This window comes from Lissotriton helveticus, chromosome 10 (assembly GCF_964261635.1).
Source record: "Lissotriton helveticus chromosome 10, aLisHel1.1, whole genome shotgun sequence".
Taxonomy (NCBI): Eukaryota; Metazoa; Chordata; class Amphibia; order Caudata; family Salamandridae; genus Lissotriton; species Lissotriton helveticus.
Window position 1 is genome coordinate 524,763,435 of NC_136071.1, and position 17,092 is coordinate 524,780,526.

General features: G+C 43.8%; 1 protein-coding gene across 4 annotated transcripts in view; it reads left to right on the plus strand.

Moving 5' to 3' along the window:
• Positions 1-17,092, plus strand: part of RAB11FIP3 (RAB11 family interacting protein 3) — a 533,384-nt gene that overhangs the window by 221,323 nt on the left and 294,969 nt on the right. The gene's annotated exons all lie outside the window — the stretch shown is intronic.

A 17,092-nucleotide genomic window follows, 5' to 3' on the forward strand; every position in this document is an offset into this window, starting at 1 on the left:
CAAGGAGGGTGTTAAACAGGGATCAGACTTACAGTGCCCACCCCCCAATTATGGTTACATTGTCTATTCACCCAATAAATAGCACCACGACTGTCTTGTCGCTGATTCAGAAAGTAAAAACAAGGGGAACAGTAATTGTCATCCTAATGTCCCAGCATTTAGCCCCATGTGTGCAGCTTTTCATGCTCCTTGCACTCAACCAATCTGACAAATGATCGTTTAACGTGTTCTAGCCCAAATGTAGGTATGCAATGGGCAGCCTCTCTGAGAGTAGCATTAACATATTAAATGTATTTAGACCCAGTGCATCTGAATATTATAAACAATTTGGGGTGTTGATTCCCATGCAAATCTGTCATGGATACCGCCCTCCTGGGCCTACTTTGGACATTCTTAATTCGAAGAAAGATATAAAGATCTTCCAATTTCAGCAGGCAAATATTTTGTGGCCCTGAACCAACACACCAAACGTAAGCAGGGTGATAACACCAGATATTCTCACTCAGGTTTCGGAGTGGCATAAGTGACCGTCCCTAACCCATAGATCGACCCCAGAGCATATATCTGCCCAATCCCTTACACCCGCATGAGGAAGGCGGGGAACTCAACATTTAAATAGTCTCCCTGACGCAATTTGATATGATCACGCTGATATTAGATACTCAAATGCTACACGATCTTAATAATTAAATGGTCAGACTCCTGGCAAGGTAAGGATACTGATAGAAGAGGACATTAACATTGCACTGTGCATTCCTCTTCAGGTCTGTAGGCAGTGCTTTATGCATCCCACTCCTCGAGCATTAAGTGTATGCAAGCTGGTTAACCTTGGGCTACCGGATGACTCCCTCCAACGGCTACACTTACAAATGATCGTTTAAAGTGTTCATGCCCAAATGTAGGTATACAATGGGCAGCATCTCTGGGATTAGAATTAACATATTAACTGCATTTAGATACAATGCATCCAAAATATACACATTTTTAAAGCGTGTTGATTATCCTGCAAATCTGTCATGGATACAGCCCTCCCGGGCCTACATTGGACCTTCTTGATTTAAAGAAAGAGATAAAGATCTTCCAATTTCATCAGGCAATTATTTGTGGCCCTGCCATTCTTTTAACTAACTTGTGAGCTACCGGCAAAGCCAGTCGATCTCGCTTTGCAATACTTGTTTTATGAATGTAGGAATTTTCTTTATACAGCGCAAACCCAACTGTGAAGCAAAAAAGGCACTGCACATCTACAAGATCGTGTACATCACCTGGGGATTACACAAAATACCTTTTACACATAATTATACACATAGCGATCAAGTGATTTGCCCAGAATCACAAATTATGTACATAAACACCTTTCACCTTGAAGTCGGGGCGAAAGTTAAATTGCTTCCATCTGCAATTGATTGTTGTGCAAGAGATGAACTCATAGCACAATACAAAATTAGTGAATTCAAATACCCAAGCCTCGTCACTTTGTAAAACACATTCTTTGGCTTGTGTAAAAGTACAGAGAAACGGTGTTAGAGTCGTGCTAGGTTTCTGTATTAGCATGGCTAATTGTATTTTTAGGCTTATCTCTAGCAGTAGCCTTTAGTTCATATGGTGTATGCAAATACAACTTATTTTACTGTTTTGTAACTCTGGTATGGATACAGTCTTCCTGGCCCTGCGCTGAACATCCTTGGAATTGAAGCAAAACAATATTGAAGGTATCGTGCCTAAACGCTTCTTATCTGCCAGCTGTGCACTTCCCTCACGCGCAGACAGCTTCGGTTTCGCAGCGCGCAGACAGCCAGGAATCCCAACCGAGGCGTGGAAGGGGGATTTATGCATACGCACGTGCTTAATCTCCATTATAAATGGAGCGCGTCTATTCGCAGGTTCATACCTTTCACAAAATACAGGAGAGAGGAAAGCAAAAACATGCTTACACGCAGTACTGTTGGTACCACGTTGCATTGGCTAGAGTATGCGCATCAAACAGTGCCCATTCTGGGTCAGAAAAATGCTTGAGCTGCAGTGAGGTGACGTACTCCCGCTGCGCATGCCATGATGTTTCTCCTTCGCATCAACGCATGCCCCTCATTTATCCCCCTCTTATGATTCTCTAACGGAATTCCTGCTTTTTCAACATCATTTCAAGCGTGACCAGCTACTAAATGTAACTAGACTGACTTCTGTTCTCTATATTGAACTGCAAATGTTCACGTTTATTTTGCATACATTTTGTATAGCTGTACTAACATGATCTTTTCTGCGTTCTATTTATCCCAAATCCAGTCCCGTAAGAAGAGCCAAGAGGAATCATATGCAACATCTCGACTCAACCCGTCGTTTTCTCTTGTCAGCTTCGCTGTACTCTGGTAATAAACCTGAATGTGACCCCGCACTGTATTAATAACTACCCCAAAACGTGACACAAAACTACACAACATGAACAACATAGTCCCACACTGCCAGCACGAGACTCCGGTAATCGGTAACCTTATAATATTGTCCAAAATTGCCCTTCTGGGGCTAAAGGCCACACAGTGTGGATAGGATGTAAGCAGAATCCCATGCCGGCACCACAGGACCACATTAAACACGTACTTCATCGTATCACAAAAGTCACTAAATAAAAGCAAGCTGAAGGCTCCAGCATATATCATCTTCAGTCTTTACATTGAGCACGTAACAGCAAGCTTTGGCAACATATCAAGACAATCTCCCTACACTGGTTGCCACTGAATCTCGCTCTATCATTGAAATGGCCGGCATTATGCACAAAGTCATCCATCATGACACACCTTTGTGCCTAACCATGTATCTATAAGTTAGCAATAAACAATACAGCACAGTCCACCCCACCATCTGAGTAATCCGCTCACTAGGTATCATGAACAGCCCCAACAAGTATGTTGTAAGAGGGGAGGGGGGAGGGGGGTCCGTACCTCCTTCGTCCGTGATGCCGCAGGCAGGTACTCTGAATACTTTTAGTGTATCTCTACAATATATCAAATCTTGCAGCCATCGCTTGTATTTTGGAACATTACTCTGGCCCCAGTATGCTGCCATCAGCCTTTTGGGCAGTAGGAGCCTACTGCCACAAACCAGTGTTCTTGAAGTTTTCGCTTCTTGTTTAAACGCAACAAGCACACCTGGATCGGGCAGTCTACGGAGTTTTCTGTCATCAAGCCCAGATCCCACACCTCTGTCTTTCTTGCAAGTGTCTCACCCTGTTAGAGACAAACCCTTTACCCCTCCCCTGTCACCTTAGTCTGGATATAAAATGCTCTATATCAAGCGCTAGTCTGCGGACACCCATTCACATGCGATGCACATCGAGCATCCCGGCGCACATAAACACATACCGTGTACCCTTCCAAACACCGCAGGCCATTCCACCGTCGCAACCGCAGGTCCACCGGTCCACCGCAGTCCTCTGTAGGTCGCATTCTTCCGATCGCCACTCCCGCTTGGTCACGTAGATTCTCCCGCTCTGCTCCGCTCCTACAACGCGTCGGCCTGAAATCCAGGAAAACCCCCGCAGTCCTCCGCCGCCACGAAGCACCCTGAAATAAAAAGATAGAAAATTAAACGGCCCCACGGTGGGGCGAAGAGCGAGCCCGGGGAGCGCGGGCACAAAGAGGCCGCTTCCCGCGCTCCCCAGGCTCTTAACCCCTTCGCCGCCGCGACCCCGCCCCCTCGCCCCGGAAGCACACCAGTACTTCCGGGGCGAGGGGGCGAGGAACGCGGCCCCGAAGGGGACGGGTTGTGGGAGGGGCCGGGCCCCGCCATGCTTGCGTGGGGGCCTATTGGCCCCCCCCTTGTATTTCCGGCAGCCTTCTGTTCAGCATGCCACTGTCACTTTGAACATTTTCATTATCCGTGTGTTAACTTCTGCAACTAATCCCACTGTCTTTGCAAAATGAAACACATAGATGTTCTGTATTTTTGAGGTGTGAGCAAAAATGGCCCCTTTTAATAGAGACTACGTTTATAACCTGCTTTAGAAATGACTAATGACCTTAGTGAATTAATGGTAATTCTCTTTATTTCTGACATTGAGTGATGGTAATACAAAACAAAGTTCTGCTGTATGTTTGGCAAATTAACAGCACAGACTTTCTTAACAAAAAAAGGGGGCGAGGCCTGAATCCCGAGGGAAATGGGTTTTAATTTAAAGAAAACAAATTTTACAACGACCGGCAACGCATGTGTCATAACGTGTGTGCACATTGCGTCATGATCAATCGTATCCATTTTTTTATTTATTAAATTAACATGCTAACATAGTGGGCAGTAAAATGTTAGAAGGGGAAATTCAGATGTGGAAAGTGCAAAAAAAAGAAACAAGTGCACTTGGCAGATTCTGGGCCTTCATAAGAAAAGAACAACAACAACTTAAAACATGGGGAATGGAATGGGACAGGACTAGAGAGGGACAGTGAAAACAGCGTACTTGAATCACCAAACAAGCATTGGCAAAGCCCATAGTTCTCCTTGGGACCTATGGGCTTTACCACTGGTTAGGTCGAGCCTCGCAAGACCTGATGAATCCTCCTATGGGCACTGGCACACCCACCAAACTGTGTTTTTTGCAATTTTCACCCCGAGTGGGCTGGGTATGCTCAGACGTGAGTCCCAGGCTCTCCACACCACTGGAGTCAAGCTATCCAGGCTGATGAAGGCTGATAGCCAGAAACCGGTCCTTGGATGCTTGATTCCGGTCTGGGGAAGACATGGCTTGGTAGTTCGGACTGGACTGTTCCCATGAGGCACAGGGTCAGAGCTGATTTGCATATAGCCAGTGTCTAACCCAGGGTGGTGTGGAGTGCAAAAAAACGATGGATTTAGGCCCAGATCCTTGTACTGGTGTGAATGTATGACATTGTTCTACATTCTGTCCATTAACTGTGTTTTTTGCAATTTTCACCCACCAATTGCCATTGTTGTTTCATTTTGCATTCAAAAATGCTGGCTTGTTATTGGTGCATTTCTGTAAATGTCCCTCCTTTGTGTGCTTAGCTCTCTTTCCAGCGATTTCATCGAGAGAACAATTTGGTTGGCCATCACACTGTACAGTGTGTGATGGCCTCTTCTTGCCTCCGCCCATATCGTTTTTGGGGGGTTGGCCAACACACGCTTCCAACTCGCACAGCGCATGATGGCCCCTCCTCCCGTCTGTTTTTTTTAGTTGTCTAACAGCAGTTCACACAAGGGAGCGCTCTGTGTTTTCACTCCTCTGAGCTTTAAGCAGGGCCGTAATGCTTATCTGATCGCTTTTGCTGTTCACGCGATCAAATGTCAGATGTGGCCCAGGGCGTGTGTTTACTATTTTGTATCAACATTATTGTCTTTTTTTTTTTTTTTAAAGGCCTGAAGTTAGATTTCATCACACTGATACCAACAATTGTTCAACCTCTGTGTCTGATGGAGCCAAAAGGTAAAAAGTTGATACTTATATGTTGCTCTGCTCTGTTACGTCCTGGGCAGTTGAAGTCAAGCGCAAAGCTGCATGATGCCACTGAGCGTCATGTAACTCTGAAAAATGGTGAAAATAGTTTCCGGATCTAGCCTGGCACCTGAGGAGAATTCTACGGTGAAGAGTCAGTGGTTAGTTAGAGTATTCACCAGAAAGAGAGTTACTGAAGGTAACTTGTTTGTCTCTGCACCATCTGCTGTTTGATAAAAATAAAATAGGGCCTACATAATGGCCAGAGCCATGAATAGCCAGATTAGTGTACAAGGGCATGCTTGGCTACTTACATCTTTCCTTCACCCAAAAATACAAGACAAAGTGTTTTTAATATGGAGTGCTGAAACCTGGTTCTCACACTGCTAACATTTTGGAGAAATGTAAAACAGTTGTGCTAATGACAAGATCCTTAACTGTCCTCTCCACAACACTTTTGCAGGTACTCCCCAACCCCCACATCTCCCACTCCTAACCTTTCTATATTTTATGGCTTCACAGTCTGTAAAAGAAAAACATCCCTCCTTAACAAATTATTTAGATTTTGACCCAAATTAAAACTTGCGCTGCAAAAGCCACTCCCACAGCTTTTATTTCAACCTAGAAGTATGTCTATCCCTTTATCTCTCAGAAATAGTCTATGATCACTCCGATTCAGATTGCGTTGATAAAATGTAAGGAAAGGGATGACCTCGACCGTCCCTCAGTCCTTTTATCTTCTGTGCCTGCATTTCAAATGCATATCTAGTGTTTAGAGGAGCTACAGCAACGTCGTTGTCTTAGGCACAATACTATTGGTTTCAGAAAGCAATAAGCGTCTTGGGCTTTATTTATGTAGTTTATTGTCTACAAGAAAACCAAGGACATCCATGCTGGATCTTTAAGACACCTTCCCTAATAGAATAGATGCTTTTGAATGCACAGTCCACCACTTCAATTGACTGGCTGTAGCCTCTGATGTGTGGTTTGTTATTACTAGGCCTCATGGCTTCCTGTATCGTTGGGGTTACTATTGTCCAAACAAAAAGAATTGCTCTATCCAGTCAGGAGAGATAGGTGACCAAACTCCTAAAGGATCCCATTCCTAACTTTACTACCACAAAATACCCACCTCGGTGCAGCTTCCAACCCTTCAGGCATATTTTGTGTCCAAGGTGTGACTCTTCACATAAAACACCTTAAGCTCACTGCTGAGTTTTTAGGTATTTGGCCTATTCCTCTTCTTTCGAGGGGAAGTTACTTTCTGGTGATATGTTCTGCCCGAAAAAGCAGTGAGGCACCAGCTCCCACATTCAGTAGCTGCTTATGTTTCATATTTACGTTGGTACAGCTTTTAATCTGTTTTAGTATGGCATTTCAGTGCTTTCTGTAATAAGGCAGTTATGAGGTTTCCTCTGCGGATCAGTGTCTGATGTGAGCTGTTAAATATTGTGCTTTTAGTAGTGCAAAGATGCAGCTGGGGACCTGTGTCTCCAAAATAAAATTCACCCTGGTGCTTCCTATCTGGAGGGAAAGAATAATGTAAAGTCAGAAAACCTAAGCATGATTTAGCATTATTTGCTGAATGGGAGCTGAATAACTTAATTCTTCAGAGCTTTCCTTGACTGGAGTAGGAAGAGCATATCTGGTAGATGCTCTCTTAGTCAGTTGACCAGAGAAAATCAAATCCTTTTTTCAGTTCATCCCATGCCTTTTATCCATCCCACTCTTAAGAAGTTCACGATGTCCAACAAATCAGAGATGTTACTAAATCTCTTGTGCCATTTGTTAATTAGCTTTTGACCGTCATAAACTTGTATAATAAAATGTTTATAAAAAAATAAATGCTCGGATTTGTAGGGCACGACTTGCCACCAGTGAGGGTATCCAGGCACTGTCCATAGGCAAGTGGAGATTAAGCGATGTGACCAGAATCACAGGCCGTTTAGCCGACCCAGAGTCTCAAACCTGGACCCCCATCTCAAAGTCGGCAGCTCTGGCCGTTACGCCACACCTGAAACCTACTCAATGTTCCACTCCAGCTTAGTGTGGGTTCACTGAAGGGAGGCAGTGTGTGAATGTTATTTTTCAGTCCTCTATACCATTGTTGAAGTTGACAGTCTGGTTCTGAAAAAAAACTAAGCTGTGGACACATGGATATTAAGATGATAGCCTTAAATGAAAAAGCTTCATTTTGCAGGACTGTTTATTGTTATTGCCCCCTCCCCCCTTCCTCCCCACACCAATTTCAAAAATTCCGATCCTGATTAGAATCTTAATTTGGGCCTCGTTATTTATCTTTCTAATGGACAAGCTTTTCAGACCTATGGCTCCTACAGCATTGGCTTGTTGACTTTGAAGACGGTGGTTTTGCTTGCGAACAGTTCAGCCAGTGGGTTGAGAACACTAAAGGCTCTTTCTTCCGAAGAAACTTTTATCATCATCTTACATGAATTGGATGTCCCACGACTATTACCTTCTTTCATACTAAAGGTTTTAACAGAATTCCCTCTTGAGCATTATTCAACAACTTAGTCAGCCTGCTTCATTGGCTAACAAAACACTTCAGGCTATCCAAAGAGATCTGAAAATTGTATTTAGAAATAAGAAATTCTCCTTATATTCTTAAGTATTGAATTAGGATCCTGGAGCACTTTAAAAAATATATACACTAATATATAGGTACAAAACATTTCAGTAGAAATGACAATTTTAAAAGGAAAAGTCAATTATTGCGGTCAATTAGAAGGCCATATTGCCAAATTCTGTAATTCATTTTGTTTTTTTGATAAGTCACATACATGCGAAATTGTGACTAGAACATTTTTAAAAGGATATAGAAAGGAAAGCACGATATTATAGACAGGAAAGGGTGCAGAAAAAAATCAGATTGGAAAACTGGCACTACACCACTAAGGAATCCTACCCCTCTGGTATCCCAACATGCCCTGTCATTAACAGTCAGGCTACTTGTGTTTTTTTGCCTCCTGGTACCAACAGCCTCTAGATAAGATTCACTGGTCATTTGCTGTCAATACTACCATGGATGGTGAGGACCATCAGCCATTTTTGAAAGCGACATCAATGCCAAAACAACATATGGAATTGAAGATATTGATGTCAAACAGGACCCTACAACTTTCAACTGATTTAGTACTTTAGTTAAAGAAGAGAAGGTTTCCTGAGACTTCTGACTCTGAAGACACTAGATACTACTTGCAGACAAGTGAAGTGTCTCCCTTGGCTTGGCTTTCACCTACACCAAGGAGGTTTGTGTTACCAGAGTTTTCACCGGCACTACCATCCTCTTCTTTGCTGCTTCTCAGGCTAGGCAACACCTCCATAGCTTATGACTGTTCCAGAGAGATCACATCATACAAGTACTTGCTGGATACCTAGATCGCCCTCCAGAGATTGTTCTCAACATTCTCCCTTGATATGGTCTAGGTTATTCTAGGAGAAGGTCCCAATCACTTTTGCTACATCACTCTTAGGGGACAGTTTCATCTTCCTCCATATATGGTTGATAGACCCTCCATCCTGTCATATGTTACCAATTGAAGATAATACAACTTTCTATGATGTCCTAGCCAGAGTAGTGGCCAAACCTATTAAAGCAATGCCTATCTCTATATGATCTACACTGGTCCTAGTTGGATCCCCCACCATCGGGCCAACTTAAGACCTCTTCTTCCTTTATTGCCAGGACATTTGGAACTGGTCATGCAACTGTTCCTCATTCCTGTATCAGCCAACCATATCTGTGCCAATTAGGATATTAAAGAAGTTTGAACCTCCAGAGCTGACCCATACCCTGATTCACTGATCATATCAGCTTCCAGAAAAGTATATGCTTCTGCTTCCACTGTTCCTTCTAAAAAGGAGAGTAAAGTATGGATTCAGTGGGAAGGAAGATGTAAAGGACTTCGGCCACAGCTTTGAAAACTGCTAGTATTAATGCCTTATTGAGCAGGTATTCCATGTCCCTTTGGGATTCTCTCCAGCAGTTTGCAGAGAAGTACAGACAAGATTTCCAAGACGTTTGGAAGGAAAACATGCTGGTCTCAAACCAGGTAATTGGTACGGCTGCTGATTTTTCAGACCTTTTGCGGATATTGCCATTCTTGACCATGAGATGCAGTTCATGGCTTCATCTTACTGGTCTGAAGCAGAAGGCTCCACAGCGAATAATGAATATTCCTATCTTATCGATGTCTAGCCGCAGATTCCTTAACTTAGAATATCCCCAGGCGTCAGACTGGATCCGGAAAACTTTCCGCAGCAGCACCTCTGCTCGCCGGGGGCAGCAACGCACGTCTCCGCCCTAACGTCGTCCACGGACGTGACCTCAGCGGAGCCATATATGCCCTTCCAGGGGCGCTGACGTTAGGAATTCTTCTTTTCCGCGTCCCAACGCTGATCCTGGAAAACCAGTGGTTCCTTGACCTGTTTTTCGTGTCTTTTCGCCGCCTTCGGTGCTCCGGAACAGTGTGCTATGCCTTCAGGCTTTAAAGCATGTGAGACCTGTGCATGTCAGATGTCTGTGACAGACCCGCACGCCATCTGTATGTGGTGCTTCGGGGTGCACCATGACTCCAAAGAGTGCAACGATTGTCAGCGGATGAAACCAAAGTCCTTACTGGAGCGTCGGATGAAATTGTTTGCCGCACGGCTGTCCAGTCCTACTCCTTCGCTTCGCCGCTCTCCCTCTTGGGATCGAGCCCACTCCAGAGGTCGTTCCCCCAGCTGTCGTTCGGAGGGTTAACACAAACGTAAGTCCAGGAGGTCTTCCTCCCCTACCCGTGATGCTGGTGCTTGCTCTTCTCGCTCCCTGCCGGGGACGGGTGTCCTGCTGTCGTCTCCTCCTTACCCCCCTTTCCGGGTGCCGGAGCGACACGAGCCCAAATGGAGGCTGATTCTGAAGCACTCCGCTCTTATTTTTGTCACCCCCTCTCCCTGGTGCGCCTTCAGGTCCTGTAGAGGTGGAAGGCACTCATGTTGGGTCTTCCCCAGCGGATTCGTCGCCGGCTGTGTGCATTCCGGAGCTGATTCGATGCCGACTGGTACACGACCCAGTGGGTCCTCCCAGTCGTCAGTCTAGCCCACCCCTCAGTCTCCGCTTAGCCCTGAGTGGCTCCCTGAGTCGACGTCAGAAGCGGCGCTGGGCTCGACGCCCTGTTCCCCACAAGTTGCAGTGGGGTCGACGGCGGACGGCACCCAGCCAGAGTCCCCCTTGGAGGTTGTCAACGCCTGTGATAATTCTCCCAATGGCATCAAGAGCAACTCCAAGATGTAGTGATTAACTTATTGACAATAGAAGCTATGAATGAAGCCCCACATCACCAAAAAGGAAATGGAATGTATTCAGTTTACTTTGTGGTTTGAAAAAAGTGATCCAAACAAGAAGTCGGACCCATTCTCAATTTCACGAAAGCCAACTATAGGAAAAGGAGAGAATAATTAAGAATTTTGGCTTTGCATCAAATTATTTCTTCAGTTGCATTAAAAGTACTGTATGTGGGCTATTTACCCTCAGGATGCTTACATTCACATATCAGTTATCGAAAAACAACAGAAATTCCTGAGGTGTCTGTTTGGCAGCAACCACATCTGTTATAAAGTCTTGCTATTCGGACTAAAGTTAGCACCAAGAAGTCGTATTCCTGAGAAAAATAAATTAAAAGATGTGTCTATTGCTAACTGGATGATTGGCTGATAAGGCTCAACATCACAGAAGCTCTGTACCACAATCGAATTAAACTAGACATTGTTTTGGCATCTTGAACTAAAAGTCAACCATTGCCATCTGGGACTAAAAGTCAACCACATGAAATCAACTATATTACCAGTTTAATCCATCCATTATCTGGACACTTGAGTCATTTTTGTGCATCTTTCAGAGGAGAAACTATCATATATCTGTGTCTCAGCTTTCTAAGAATACCGAATCAGACTGCATGCTAGATATCTTCTCTGGTAGGATCAATGGCTTCTTGCATTTTCCTGATACCTAATGCCAGGCTACACATGAGGCCTCTTCAGCAGCGATTAGATGACAATGGTGCTTGTACGCCAGCAGCTAGCAATATAGATTTGTTCTTAGATTCAGTCAGTCCCTTTGGGGTGTGGATCAGAGAATCTTCTGAAGTGGAATCCTTTTCATCAAGGTACCTGATACAAATATTTTGAATGATGCATACCCCTCTCATGGGGTGAGGAGCTCACATGAACCACTTTCAAATACTGAGTATCTGGTTGAACTAAGAAATGTCTTATCACATCAGCCTTGTGAATTGAAAGCAGTCCATTTTCTTCTGAAGTTATTTCTTCCATCGTTCATGCCAAACTCCCTTCTTGTACAAACGGGCAATACAAAGGAAATGCATTACTTAAACAAAAGAGGAAGAAGACCATACAGACCACTATCTCTCAAAGCTCAGTTGATATTGAAATGGCTCTGATGAAACCAGTGCATTTACTTCATATTCAAAATGAAGAGTCAACCTTACTCAGTGGAACCTTTCAAGAAAATCATAGTACATGGGAATGCCCCTTTGATGGAGTAGTTAAGGATGTTTCCATGTGCCCTTCTTCGATACCATTGATTCCAGTAGTACTAACCAAGCTTTCCTACTGCTAAGGCAGGAGAATATTTATAGCTTCAGAGTGGCTCTGCAAATGGTGGTGCACCAACCTAATACATCTGTTGGAGTGATCACACAAGAGACTGATGTACACACTGGACCTACTGCACAACTTTGGGGGACATATTCTGTATCTCAACCAGAATATAGAGTCCTAACTCATGAACACATACAATATGGGCATTTAAATCTGTCACAAGTTCTATGGACATTTTTTAAAAGGCCAAATGTCCTTCAACCAGAACATCGTACTCTTTTAACCCCTTCCACACTCATGACGAGCTGGGCTCGTCATGAGGTAGCCTCCTGCTACGCTCATGACGAGCCCAGCTCGTCATGTAACATGTGTTTTTGTTGATTCCAGCACACAGCGGGAAAATGCATAGCATCGATGTGGTTAAATTAAACCAGTCCTTCTTCTGGTGTACTCAGAACTGTGGTAATCTTTGAGATGTCAAGAACAGGCGGTAATCCTTTACCTTCTCCTATTAGTGGATCTGCGTTTCAATTCTCCTCAGTTAAGGTACATCTTGCGATAATTGCTGCCTGTAGACAATATCCTTCCCAACACCTTTCTTTACAATGCCTCTAGTGAAAGATTTCCTAGTGGATAATCACAAGTTACTTCTCCATTCCCCATCTTGACAACTTAACAAAGTCTTCTCTAAATTAAAGGTTTTTCTCTGAACTGAACCAGTGGTATCTTTGGAACATTTGACTTGGACTTTACGTTTCTTAATAGGTTTAGCTCGTAGAGTCATTGAAATTCAAGCCGTGTGCATCCACGAACCTTACATTGTCTTTTTATAGGAGCATGGTAATGATGAGCCCTCATCAGAAAGTATTGTCAGATTTTCATGTTAATCAGACTATTCCATTGCCTACTTTCTTTCCAAACCCATTATCTCCAGCACAGAGATTCCTTTGCTCTGTAGATCAAGGATCTCCACCCTTTTTTGTAATAGGACTTCATTATGTACAATGAAAATCATCCTGAGCTGCTACTATTGTTATGTTGTAACAGTGTCAAAAGCAGATGAGGTTAAATTAGTGGCCACCTCACGCAAGATTACTAGCAGTGGTCACCTCGGTGCATCCAGGCAAGGCTGCCAAAAGTAATGTAAAGAATCTTTTGTCAATTTTTAATGCCTCTATATAGGTAATATTTAACAGCGATAGTTGCAATACCCCTATCACCAAGATAATGCTATTATTAATAGGTCTCTCAATGCCACATGAATTATCACTCAAATGTCAATTTTAAATATGTTTTGGGAATGCAGCCATTTTTCTTAAAACAGCTTATGAGTTCTGAAAATACTCACATTTTCTTTTCAAAAGCACACACTCAATTTTGGTATACTTATATGAAGGCAACCAATCAAAAACTTCTAATTTAATAGGCTGGGCTGCACACAGAAGAGCAACTTCTAGGTAGCTGGAGGGCTACTTTTAGGTAGCTGGAGAGCTACCAGTACCTTATGAGCTACTCATTGGCGAAGCTGGCTCTAGATGTAAAGAGGGAGTTCAAATCCATCTAGACAAAATTAATAGTCTTAGTCAAGCTGAACATTTATTTGTGAATTATAAGCCCTTTAGATTGGGTTTAGCACTGTGAAACAATCCATTTCCAGATGGGATAGTGCCTTGTATTTTGCACAGTAATCAAATGGCACCCAAAACCCTTCCCGGCAGCCCAAAAGCTCACTCCACTATGGGCGAAGCTAGCTGCTTCCCACAGTCGTAACGGAGGAATGAATCAGGGCGTGGTGGCTTGTGTCCTAATTCCTTGGACGCGAGTAGCGAATCCATCCGTAGTATCTGAATTCGCAGGTCACCATAGTCTGCCGTTACGACTGTGGGCAGTCCAAATATCAAAAGGCAGGACTTGCACAAAAAGAAACATCCCCAGATTAAATGCAGTGGGGATTCAACTATGCACGTCTGCTGACCGTTAATAATAAAAAGCATGCAGCATCAGAAATCTAGATTGGCTGATCTAGAGACTTGACTGAGCTTGTCGGTCCTGAGGAGAACCCCGGAACATTAGGGGGTTCGAAACGCGTCGACCTGTTTGTGGCCAATTGAGTGTACTTTAACGTGTTTAAATTTTGTAATATTTTCTATATGTTTGTTGAATCTAGTCTTTTTTTGGCTTGTAGTTGAATTGTTGGTTCAAATTGGGTATTTGGAGTTGCGAAAAGTGGGTTGGGTGTATGGCTGCTGGAATGTGTGTGGAGTGGGAGTAGTGGATGATTGTGAAAGAATGGGAGCATTGAGTGGTGAGTGGATAGAATATGTGTGTAAGTGAACTGACGATGGATGGTGGTATGGTTTGAAGAAAAACAAGTGCGTGAGTGTGGTGAAATAAAAGTTTTTTAATGCTTTTCAAATAATTTCATGAATCCATAGAAATGACCATGTTGATGAATAAACTTTGATTTCAGATTGAAACGGAGATCTTGTGGTGACACTGTTTCATTTCAATGTGCTATTGTTGGGGAGAGGAGTTGGCCTAACGGCTAAGGCGCTCGACCTCGGACCTGGGATCTGGGTTCGAGTCTCGGTAACGACGCCAAAACCTCCTGTGATTCTGGGTAAATCACTTAATCTCCCCGTGCCTAAAATGAAAGTGTGTCCTCATGTAACGTAACTGGAAAATATGTAAAGCGCTCTGATACCTGATTCGGTTCGGGTCTAGTTCGCGCTATATAAAACTCTGCAAAAAAAAAAAAGGTGAATTACTTATCAGTACTGGCATTCTGGTGTTTATTATTGATTAGGGGCTCAGCCTTACTGATTAGAGTTCAAACCCTTCTTTGTTGTTTGGAGTGTTAGAGTTGGCATCCTTGGTGTGGTTTCCCCTGACCGTTTGCCTTCTGATGTCCTGTTTTTTACTGTTGCTGCTGGCTTCATTTTTGCTGTGTTAAGAATCTGGGCACTTTACCGCTGCTAACCAGTGCTAAAATGCATGTGCTCTTTACTTAAATCTTAGTAATATTTGTTTTTCCACAATTGGCATATTTGATTTACTTATAAGTCCCTGGTAAAGTACACTACATGTACCCCTGGGGATTAGATCAAATTGTACTAGTGAGCCTGCAGCACTGATTATAAGTAGCCCTTTAAATATGTCACAGGGCTGCCACTGCAGAGCCTCTGTGTACAGTTTGAAACTGCCATGTTGACCTGGCAAGTTAACCTTCTTGCCAGGCCCATATCTTCCTTTTTATTACATATAGGTCACCCCAGTGTAGGTCTTGGACAGCCCACGAACAGGGTGCAGTGTATTTAAAAAGGACATGTACTTTTAAACTTTACATTTCCTGGTAGTGAAATACTCTTACATTTGTTTTTCACTACTGCAAAGACTATCTCTCCAATAGGATAACATGGTGATTGCCTTATTACATTTTCTAAGTGTATTTTTCAAATGAAAAAAGATGAGACCCCCAAATTTGATGTGTCTGGAATCTCAATTTAAAAACACAACTTATGGTGAAGTTTGTTTTTAAATTGCAATTCTGGAAATACTCGTTTTAGAAATGTGCATGTTGTTACCTCAACCATGTGGTGTCTTCAGCGTGTCTCTAGAATATACGTCTTTGCAGGATCCCTGCATTCCTTCTTGGTAGCCACACACAAAGGAAGGGTAGGTGTGACTGTGTGGTCATCTGCATGCTGATGGGTCATCCTGAGCAGATTGGGAGGGAGAAGCTGACACACCTGAAAGGGTTGTGTCATGTCCCCAAACAAATGGTTGCATACCCCCCTGTAGTGATTCGTAAGCCAGGGCACGAAAGAAAGGGACTCTGCACTGCAGTGCATCTCTTTGAAGTCTCCCTCACTTCAAAGCCCCAAAAGTACTGGACCTCTTAAACCACCAAATCAGAACACTTCTGGAACTGAGGACATTCTACCAAGAAGAAGTGCTGCTGTGCTGCTGGAAGGACTGCTGCTTTGATGAACTGCTTTGGTGTGTTGGCCTGCTGCCCCTTATCTTGGAGTCCATAGGACTGGACCTGCATCTCTACATCCTTGAACCAAAGTGTCTCCAAGGGCGTGTTAGCATGCCTCCGGTTTCTGAGGTCTCGGTGATCTCAAAGACTTCTCTCTTCATCTTGCAACCAGCAACTGTATTCTGTCTGCTGTGGGTCCTACTCTGCCAAGTGGTGCCAAACCAGTCCTGGGCCCTGGGACGTGAGTAGCAAGAGCTACAACTAACAAAATCCACGCATCAACGACGTTTTGCCTGTTAGAACTGGAACATTTCCTTTAACACCGACGCACAGCTGCTGCTGCACGAACACCGCATCACTGACTGCGCAATGCATCGTCCCATGTTTGCGACACATCTCTGACTTTGCGTGGCTCAGTGAGAACACATCGCTTTGTGCTGCTCGCAAAGCCTACAGCCCAGTGGTTAGACGGCGACTCGTCGCCCCAATGTTCATTGCATCTTGAGTCTCAGCGCATCTTAGCGAAGCTCGAAGTAGATGCACCGCCTACATCTGCGGGCTCGGCAGTGATGCACCTCCTACTTTGCTCCACGCTTTGCCTTTGACGTTGATGCGTCCAATGTGCTGTTCAGTAGGCCAAAGCTGGTCCTTGTATCCGACGTGCGCTTCATCGCGGTCGGCCTGAACTTTTGCATTTGCACTAGTCAAGGGTAACCAGATAGCCCGGTTGGCGCTATTTGTTTCTAAGCACTGGAAAACTGTTTATTCTTTAAAAATTCATATCTTGACTTCTACTTATTAGATTTTTGACATTTCTGTCTTGCTTTACTCATAAACATATAAGCTATTTTGCTAAACTGGTGTGGACTTTTTGTGTTTTTTTCACTGTGTTACAGTTTGAAGTGTTGCACAAATACATTGCGTTTTAAGGTAAGCCTGACTGGTCTGTGCCAAACTACCAGATGGTGAGCACAGGTTAATTTATGGTGTGCATCTGACTTACTCTGACTAGGATTGTGGTTCCTGCTTGGACAGAATGCATACTGCCG